Raw genomic sequence first — 9,949 nt, forward strand, 5'->3', positions numbered from 1 at the left:
TTTCTTTTCTTTTTCTTTTTAAAGAGAGAGTGAGAGGAGAGAGAGAGAGAGAGAGAGAGAGAGAGAGAGAGAGAGAAAGAAAGAAAGAATTTTTTTAATATTTATTTTTTGGCGGACACAACATCTTTGTTTGTATGTGGTGCTGAGAATCGAACCTGGCGCATGCCTGCCAGGCGAGCGCGCTACCGCTTGAGCCACATCCCCAGCCCCTCATCACTTTATTTTCAAAAGATACTTTCTGTGATGACAGCAGACTTTTACATTTTCATTTCAATGCAAATAATTTCATGTGAGCTCTCTCACAGCAGCAGAGGAGTGTCAGGGAAAGAGCTATGGAGTGACTCAAGCTTGGCTCAACACACTTCCCCCACCAGTTCTTTAATTAATATATGACCTTCAGTGGATCACTACTTCCTTTGAACTATGGTTGCTTCTTGAAGCTAAGCAAAGTCATGAACATAGAGACATTACTTCCTAGCTCATCCTGTAAGCTTAGAAGCCACTCTTAGTTCCCAATTAGATTCTATCTTGAATTGGTCTCTGATTTTCCTGAGTTTATCTAGTCTCCTCTATGTTTGTGAGCTCCAACACTATCTTTTCACTTGAGGATTTAGTGTTAAGGCCTGAACCCAGCACATAGAATGTTCATAACACATATTTGTTGAATGATTGCTTTAGGAATTAATTTAAAAATCATGTTAAGCTCCTGGAGTGAAATCCTCAAAGTACCCAACAGTACAAAACAGGTGCTAAAGAAACACAGGTTGATTAATTCATCTGCACTGTTTTTATCATCTCTTTTTCTTGCTTGATTGGTATCTTTTCTTTGGGAAGTTGAAATTTCCTGCTGTGTTTCATTTCTCAACTGCCACCAACTGTTAGTACAAACTGCCATACTCTTGGAGATTTCTGAAATCTCCCCTTTATAGGGAAGGTTGCCCAATTTAGGTGAAAAATAAAAAAACAAAGTGGGACACCAAGTGAAATTTGAATTTCAGATACAACAATGAATAAATTTTTTGGCATAAGGAAATACCCTACAACATTTGGGTCATATTTATACCAACATTTATTTCATTGTTTGTTGACATTCAAATGTAACTGAGTGTCTGTGTTTGATTTGGCAACCCTACCTACAGGAACTTACTCCAAGCACTGACACCAACATGGAGGTTGTCATTTATCAAAATTACACCTTTGTAGGCTCTATGCTCATTGATTGGTCAGTTCCCAAACATTCCTAACAGAAAACTGCTTTACCTCCCTTCAGGCACAGGCCTTGCTCAGAGTCATGTGTTAGGGAAGGGAGAATCAAGGTCTGATTTCAAGTTTCCCTCATTTGACTAGTGAACTGCCCTCTCTCCTCTTTTGAGGATATTTGGCTTGTGGATGTTCCATTAACACCAAATATCAGAGTGTCCAAACATTAAGCTTAGATTTCTCCTTTTGTGCCACTCCTGAAAGTGGTTTGACCTTCCAAATCTCCCTGCTGCTATCCTTGAAACACAGAAATCTTTCCTTCTTTTCCAAACATCAGAGACATCCTAAACTTTCTCTTTTGTATGCCTGTTAGTGTACTAAGTTACAAAGTAAATGGATTTGTTTTTGATGCGTTTATTTATTTTTTGTTGTTTTCGATAGAGAAACATGTCTTGGACCTGTCTCTTCCATTTCACTTCTCCAGCCTGCTCTGCCAATTTGATATGACATCCACCTGGGGCCTAGACTGTAGCAACAGCATCCAAGCTCTTCTGTCTCCCTACATCTGGACAACTCCTTGCAAACTTATCTTTATATAGTGTCGTTTTCCACCTGGGATTCCGCTTTGGGAGAAGTTGGCATGAATCATTATTTTCTGTTAAACAAACCAATACAAGGCTTTGTGGCCCAGCCTTCAAGGCCCCCAATGTCCTATCTATTTTCCTCTCCCTATCTGCTTTTCATAGACTGATATCCAATATCTATTTTGCTAGTCTCTGTGAGCCTCATCGCTGCTTCTGGCTACATTAGCCCCATCATTGCATTGAATACCAAATCCCTTCCCTCTTCCTCTGAGTCAATTCATATCCCTTCCCTCTTCAAAACCTTCATTAGAAGAGATATTAGCCAATCTTGGGGTGGAGTAGGGCCTGGCCAAAAGGAAGAAATCAAGGGAAAAAAAAAGACAACAAAGCAAAAGCTCAGTAGATTTGCTTCCTTAATGAAACGCTTTATAATATTAAATCACACTATAAACAAAAGAAGAAAAACTAGGAAAAATATTGACTATGTATAAGTGGCAAAATTAATATTCTTAATATAATTTACAAATCAATAGGAAACAAATATTTCAAAAGAAAATGAAAAGCAGATATCAGAGTGTGACACACATGCACAAAGTAGAAAAGATAAAAAACATGAAGAACCACAAGACCACAGGAGTACTGGAGAAATAGAAACTAAAATAGCAAGGAGTGCCTATTTTCATTTATCAGATTGGCATTTTTAAAAAATGACACTGAGTATTGATGAAAGTACAAGAGCAGGGTTCTTTTTTTTTTCCTTAAGAAAAGGGTTAAGAGCAGTTTCTTTAAAATATATACTTTAGTAATGAATTTTAAGATGTTCTTCCTTGGACTTCTTTAACATAGCATACACCTGACAAATCATATTTTTTATCTTAACAATGTTTTCCCATTTTCTATAATAAATATGTATTATTTTTATAATTGAATACACATATATATATGCATTTTTTAATCCTATGAAAATTGAAGGGAAGATAAGGAGAAAAGGGGAAAGAAAGTCCATTTTCTTAACCAGGTAGACCTGGTTTAGATATCCCTGATTGCTGCCAATGAGATGTGGTTAATCTCTCAAACTTGAAATCCTCATCTCAAACGTTGCTAACATTAAAAATAAAAAAAGGCTATAGCTCAGCTGTCGGTGCTTGCCTCACACATGCGAGGCACTGGGTTTGATCCTCAGCACCACATAAAAGTAAATAAAGATATTGTGTCCATCTACAACTAAAAAATAAATTTAAAAAAAGGTATATGACTTGTTACTAAAGTAACCGGTACTTTGTGAACATCTAGAAAGTTGCTGATTTTTCTATTCTTCTGCATTCTCAGTATGTAGTGCCAGCCTTGTCCTTGTGCAAATTAAAATATCTGACTGATAACCTCACTTTTAAAAAATCTGTATATTTAATATGCTTCTCCACTAATCCCATTTTTCTCTTCCCTTTTTCCTTTCCTTCTTCCTATTTCACATCAGTCCTATCTTCCCCATTTTCCCTTCTCATTATACTCTGCTTCTTATGAAATAATCTCACTAGTACTCTAAATAGCAATTTTTCAAAACCTAGTCCCAAAGCCGCTAATTTATCAGACTTACTTGAAAGTCACCACTGGGTCCCAAGTCTTCTTTTCCCTCTTGCTTCTTATTTTATCAATATCTGGCTTGAATAACATGTATCCTTGAGATGCCTCCTATGCTGCACTGAAACTGAGTCTGTTGATGTTGATCCTGGGAGTCTGTGACATGTTTTTCTGTCAACCTATTTTTTCCTCCAGGCAGAAGCTAATTCTATGTTTCTTAGGATGCTTCCTGCATGTTTGTGTTCATCATTCTTGTAAATTAAGTTTATAGCATTTTTTAGTAAGCAAAATAGCTTCTCTTCCCTTCCTCTTCTTTTCTCCTTTCATCTTTGCCACTCCTTTGTCTCCCCTCATCCCATGAATATAATTATTAATGATTGTTTTTTTCTTTTTCTCTGACCTAGTTTGTATTTGCTAAAGCTAAGTAGAATGAATGCTTTTACACCTTTTAATCACAGGCACAATACTGAATATATGTTCTCTTATTATCTGGAAAACATATATTGGGCTGGGTTGTGGCTCAGTGGTACAGCACTTGCCTAGCATGTGTGAGGCACTGGGTTTCATTCTTAGCACCACAAAAAAAAATAAATAAATATATTGTGTCCATCTACAGCTAAAAAATATATGCTGGGGGCTGGGGTTGTGGCTCAGTGGGAGAGTGCTCGCCTAGCATGTATGGGGCCCTGGGTTTGATCCTCAGCACCACATAAAAATAAATAAATAAAATAAAGGTATTGTGTACAACTACAACTGAAAAATAAATATTTAAAAAAATATGATGAACACTTTGGGACAACTGAGAAGAGAAATTGACAAGCAGAATATATTCACCAAACAAGTTCTGTATTCTCCCTTCCATGATAATTAAGGTGTATGAGTATGGAATTTTGCATTAGACCAGATTGAATTCTGTCTCCAATACTATACAACCTTAGGCAATGCACCTATCTTCTCTGGGCTTTAGCTCCATCATCTGCGGCAGTCTGGCTGAGCACAAAATAACCAAGCCGCAACGACGACGCACTTGTAGGTTCAAAACAGGAACCCCTTTATTCTCCAATTTCTGCCAACTCCACCCATGCGGCCCATCCAGGAACCACCAACCAGAAATCCCTCCTCCGGCACCTCCCCAACCAACCCGAACTCTCCAGGAATCCCCGGAGAACTCCAAAGTAGCAGGAGCTTGGGGCGGACAGCAGGCATCTAATATACAATTGAATACACAGCTTAACATAACCATCATCATCTCAATGGCTTGCTGATATCACCTCTCAGCCACTCCTTTCTGGCAAAAATGCCATGCTTCATTCCAACTTGGCTGTGGCTCTCAGCAATCATCTATTAAAAAAAATAAGACATTCACATCTATATCCAAAGGTGGAAATTAAATGTGTGAAGTATACAAGATACTATTTACCACAGAGCAGGGGTATGGACACTAGCCAACATGAAGAGAAGGGTTGCTTCCCCCTACCCTTTCCAAGATCCAGTCATCCTTTGGGGGATTTATAATCTAGTGGGTGGGGGACTAAGATCTATATAAATAAAATAAACATTAAACACAATCAAAATAAATTTATCAAACATAGAATTTTGTACATGTCACGTAGTTCTACTAAAGGAACTTTGTAAAGACTATCTCATTTAATCCTTATAACAGGTACTATTATAATCTCAATTTTAACATGGAAAACCTAACATGCCTACAGATTCTGCAGATAGTAAGAGGCAAAATCTACAAAATCACCTACCAGTGTCCATGCTCAGAACTACTATATCATACTCTTCTCACTCATGCCTTGCACATAGTAGGAACTCGATAAATATCTCTTTTAATTCCTTTGACCAAAGCATACATTTCCAGAAAAATTCCACTTACCTATTCTTTGATAAAAACAGTTGGTTGCTTTACAGAGAATCTAAAATTCTGATCTATCTGGTGCGAAAGGAGATAGGGGAGGAATTGGGTACTTTTTTGGGGGGGGTACTAGGAATTGAACCTAGGCGTGTTTAACCATTGAGTCACATCCCCAGCACCCCCTTTTGTCTTATGACCAATCCCTTTTATTAAAAAATATTTTATTGGGCTGGGGATGTGGCTCAAGTGGTAGCGCGCTCGCCTGGCATGCGTGCGGCCCGGGTTCGATCCTCAGCACCACATACAAAGATGTTGTGTCCGCCCATAACTAAAAAATAAATATTAAAAAAAATTCTCTCTCTCCCTCCCTCTCTCATTTTAAAATATATATATATATTTTATTTAGAGACAGAGTCTCACTGAGTTGCTTCTTTGAACTTGGGTTCCTCCTGCCTCAGACTCCAGAGCTGCTGGGATTCCAGGCATGTGCCACTGCACCTGGTGAACTGGGGTACTTTTTACTATCATAGATCTAGTTTCCCTAAGGCTAGTGACTCTGTAATAATCCACACCAAAGAGTATGAGGAGGACAGCTTGTTTTTAAAGGTCCCTCTGAACTCCACAATCTCTTTAGAGAGAGTTCATTTGTGAAGTCTTTTCAATGTTTGTTTTCTCATTTAATTCTCACAACTCTCTTACGAATAAGTATCATTTATAGATCTAATTTATTCCGATGGAGACACTGAGGCCCAAAATTATTCAGTTCCCCAAAGTTAGTCACTTTGGGAAGTGATTTAGGATTTGAATTTTGGACTGTTCAAAGCTAATGTTGTTTTCATTATACCACTCTCAGAGATGACAGTATGTATAAGACTGCTGGAAATCTTTCCCATCTCACCACTGGGCACAGGCACCTTGCATGTAAACTCAGATTTCTGACTACTTGTAGGAACACAGGTGTGCCATAAGAGAGTATTAATCTATCTTTGGAAACATCTTAAGCACTGTGTTCTTAATCAGTAATAAGGAGTAATTCTAGCAATAACAATTTCTCTTAGAACATTCAGCGTAAGTCTTTAGGACACCAAGGTAATAGCTCTGATTTGAGGCTCTGATAAGAGACAGAGAACATTTTGTCCTAGCCAATCTGTAGCTCTATCCATAAAAATTAATGATAACAAAATAATTCAAGATTCAGGCCTTCATAAAAAGATGAATTGTGAAAGTCCCAGACTTTAACTGCATTTAACCTTGCTTCACTATTATTAATATCTTATCCTTCTGGGAAGGTTTTACCTTGAGTGTCCCAACAGGATTTTCAAGGATGAGACTAGAAACATGGATGACACCTCTGATGTTGATGTTTCTTACTGAAATCATTAGGGACACTAACTTTTCTTGAAGTAAACAATTCTACAAGTTTACATTTTAAAGCAGAACTCACACTTTATCCAAAAACAAAAACAAAACCCCAAACTGATTCCACCTCAAGGCACACTTTTTAATGAGTAAATTATCTAGTTCCAGGGTGAAGATCAAGATAACAAATTGAGACTAAACTCTCATTAATTTAGATGTCACCTATCTAGATTTAAAGATAATTTTGACTGGGTTCAGGGCAAATTTATTTTCTCTTAGAAAACCCTGTATTCCCAGGACTTACAACCTAGGTCTCCTGTATATCTCAGACAATCTGTAACCTCAAGTGGTAACTGCATGGGCTAATTCACATATTCTGCTCCTGTAATGATCAACTCATGTGGCAGATCTAACTCTTATGGGTAGTCACAGATATTCTTGACTATAAAACAACAAAATGAATATGATGAATTAGTATAGTTTAATTGACAAAATTTTCAAATTTAGGATCTGTGATGGCAAGGACTAAGGTCTGTTTGTACCATAAAAAGTTTCCTTTCTTAAAAAACAACATTTTAGTTGTAGATTGACACAATCTTTATTTTATTTATTTTTATGTGGTGCTGAGGATTGAACCCAGTGCCTTACATGCGCAAGGCGAATGCTCTACCACTGAGCCCCAGTCCCTATAAAAAAATTTCTTGATGGTGGAAATTTGGGAATATTGTCCCAGAATATAAATTCAGAATATTGGAAAGAACACAGAAGGATGTTTAAAATGTAATATGGTTTTGGGAGTGATGTTGGTCAACAAGATGGCAGGATACAAGTTTCTAATGCTTGTTCCCTTGCAGAATATTAAGCAATTATCCACATGCAAAAATACTTTCACAAGAGTTAAGGAATCTAGGTGAGATATGATAGTATCTGGGTAGAGCACAGAATTAAGGAAAGGTGCCTTTAAGCAGGTAGGAAGGACAGGGTCCCATTACCCACATCATTCCTTCTAAGCCTTCTTCATGGAGAAGGGGAATACCCTGAGCTCTGAACTTCCCCCTAGACCCAGCACCAGGCCCTCCCCAGTGAACTCCAGTTCCCAGCTGGTCCCTGTGGACCCAGGCTTTAGCCTGTCCCTGCAGCCCCAGAATCCAGGCCAGCCCCAGACTCAAGCCTTACTAATCACCAGGCTGGCCCCTAAAGACTCAGGCTTTCGGCTGGCATTCACAGACAAGGCTTTCAGACCCGTCAACAGAGACCATGGCTCCAGGCTTTCTCCAGTGCCAGGCCCTAGCCCAAGGCTGGCTGTGCCCCTACACTCTAAGGGACAAGGAATCTGCAAGCCTGCTCCAGTGAACCCAGATTCCAGAATCACCCCCCAGAGACTCAGGCATGCAGACTCAGACTCCAGGCTTACTCTGGCACGAGGTTAGTCCACATGGATTCAGGACCAGGTGTATCCCATGAACCCCATGATCAGCTCTATTTCCGGCACTAGAACAGCCCCAGTGGATTCAGGCTTCCTGCTGGCCACCATGGACACAGGCTATAGATCTAATCCCTGAAACCCAGTCTCTAGGCTTCCCCCTAAGGTCCCAGTTACCAGAAACATGTCAGTGAAGCCCAGTGCTCCACTGGCTCCCTTGGACCAGGATTCAGAACCACGCCCAAAAATGCAGGTCTGAGACCCACCTCTGCAGATCCAGGCACTAGGCTAAGCCCACCAAGGACTTCACCATGAATCCCACCAGAGAGCCCATCCAGAATCAAGTTTACTCAGGGAACCACCAAGGTACAAAACACTTATAACTGACCCTAAAAAAAAAAAAAAAAAAACAGAAATCTACATCATCTTAAAGAAACTCAAGAAGTTACAAGAGAACACAGATAGACAAGTAAATGAAATCAGGAAAACAATTCATGAACAAAATTAGAAGTTCTATGAAGTGCTAGAAATCATAAAAAAAAAAAAAAAGAAAAGAAAAAGAACTGCCACCACCTTTGCTATCTCTGACCCAGCTTGCCTAAGTCCCACCATGGTTGTTATGCCTCAGGGGACTGCAGTATGTTTACCCAGCCAGCCAGACACCCCCCCCACACACACACACACACTCTGTCTACCCACTTGTATGCCCACTGTTCATGACTGCCACCCTAGCTCTCACCCTATGAGGCCAGCTGGGCTTCTCAGTACAGATGACATCCACACACACTGGAGTACCCATGAGCTCAGCTGTGCGACATATATATCTTAGGCAGCAACTGAAATGAAAGTCTGGAACCTGCCCAGCCTGCTACCCAGCAGGCCCCGGCAACCCAACCCCTATGGATGGGGGCCCTGCTGTTATGAATATAAGCAGTTTGGAATTGCTCCATGATTCAGAGAAGCCTGTCCCTGTGTGAGGATTTCAGATGGCCCTGAAGCAGGGCAAGTACTTCCAAGGTCTGAGATCCCTTCCTTGGTGAGTCTAGTGCAGACTCAAGGGCCAGCTCTGAGATGGCCCCAGGCCATAGCTCAGCACTCACTCATGCCCTCTCACTGAGAGCCAGACCATGACACCATATTATACCTGTATAGCTGGGATTGGGAGTAAGGAAGGGGCTTCTCACTCCAGAGTAACTCAAGACACAAATGTGCAATTAAAAGAGTTTTTTTGTTTTTTGGTTTTTGGTTTTTTTTAAGAGCACACGCATGCATACATATGCACAGAACCTGAAAGAACCAAACAGAAACTCAGGGCTGAATATGATAACTAACCTATATATAATTTTTGTTATTAAAAAGTTAGATCATAACTTCTTTTTTTAAGTCTTTTTTAAAAACTTTTGTTTTTAACCTTTATTTATTTGTTTTTTTAACCTTTATTTATTTATAAAGACCAAACCCAGTGTCTCACATGTGCTAGTAAAGTGCTCTGCCACTGAGCCACAAACCCAGCCCCTAGATCATAACTTCTCAGAAAGTATTTTGAAGTCATGCTTCCAAAAATATTAAACTTATATGTTTCATGTAATCAAGATTCTTTCCCTTTTTAAATCTATTTCAGACTTAATCTTCATAATTTAATGCTTTTAAATTCATGGTGGAATGACCAGTTGGGACCTAGTTTTGATCTTGGCCTGCAACTTTCAGAAAATTATATCAAATCTGCCAATTAGTTGGGACAATCTGGAAGGGAATACTAACAGTGTACCCTAAGACATATCTACAGATTATATTTAGAAATTACTCTAATACTTTAATTATGCTTCAACACCTATGGGATTGAATCAATTAAACATCCAAATTATGGGGACATAATTTAATGTTAGTCTCCCAGAGCATAGCATGGAAAATTTATCTTTAATAAAAGTAAAATTTGGTTTCCTT

At 39.1% G+C, this 9,949-nt stretch overlaps 1 protein-coding gene across 3 annotated transcripts in view; it reads right to left on the reverse strand.

Moving 5' to 3' along the window:
- The window catches only part of Rab30 (RAB30, member RAS oncogene family), a 120,413-nt gene extending 111,524 nt beyond the window's left edge, over nucleotides 1–8,889 (reverse strand). The window contains exon 1 of one of the 3 annotated variants that reach the window (XM_078046775.1): nucleotides 8,745–8,889. The gene's annotated coding sequence lies outside the window, so the exon portion shown is untranslated. The remainder of the gene's footprint in view (nucleotides 1–8,744) is intronic. The other 2 variants (XM_078046774.1, XM_078046777.1) reach the window with 2 other exon arrangements.
- Nucleotides 8,890–9,949: the final 1,060 nt, after the last annotated feature.

The sequence above is a fragment of the Ictidomys tridecemlineatus genome, chromosome 4, assembly GCF_052094955.1.
Source record: "Ictidomys tridecemlineatus isolate mIctTri1 chromosome 4, mIctTri1.hap1, whole genome shotgun sequence".
In the NCBI taxonomy this organism is placed as follows: domain Eukaryota; kingdom Metazoa; phylum Chordata; class Mammalia; order Rodentia; family Sciuridae; genus Ictidomys; species Ictidomys tridecemlineatus.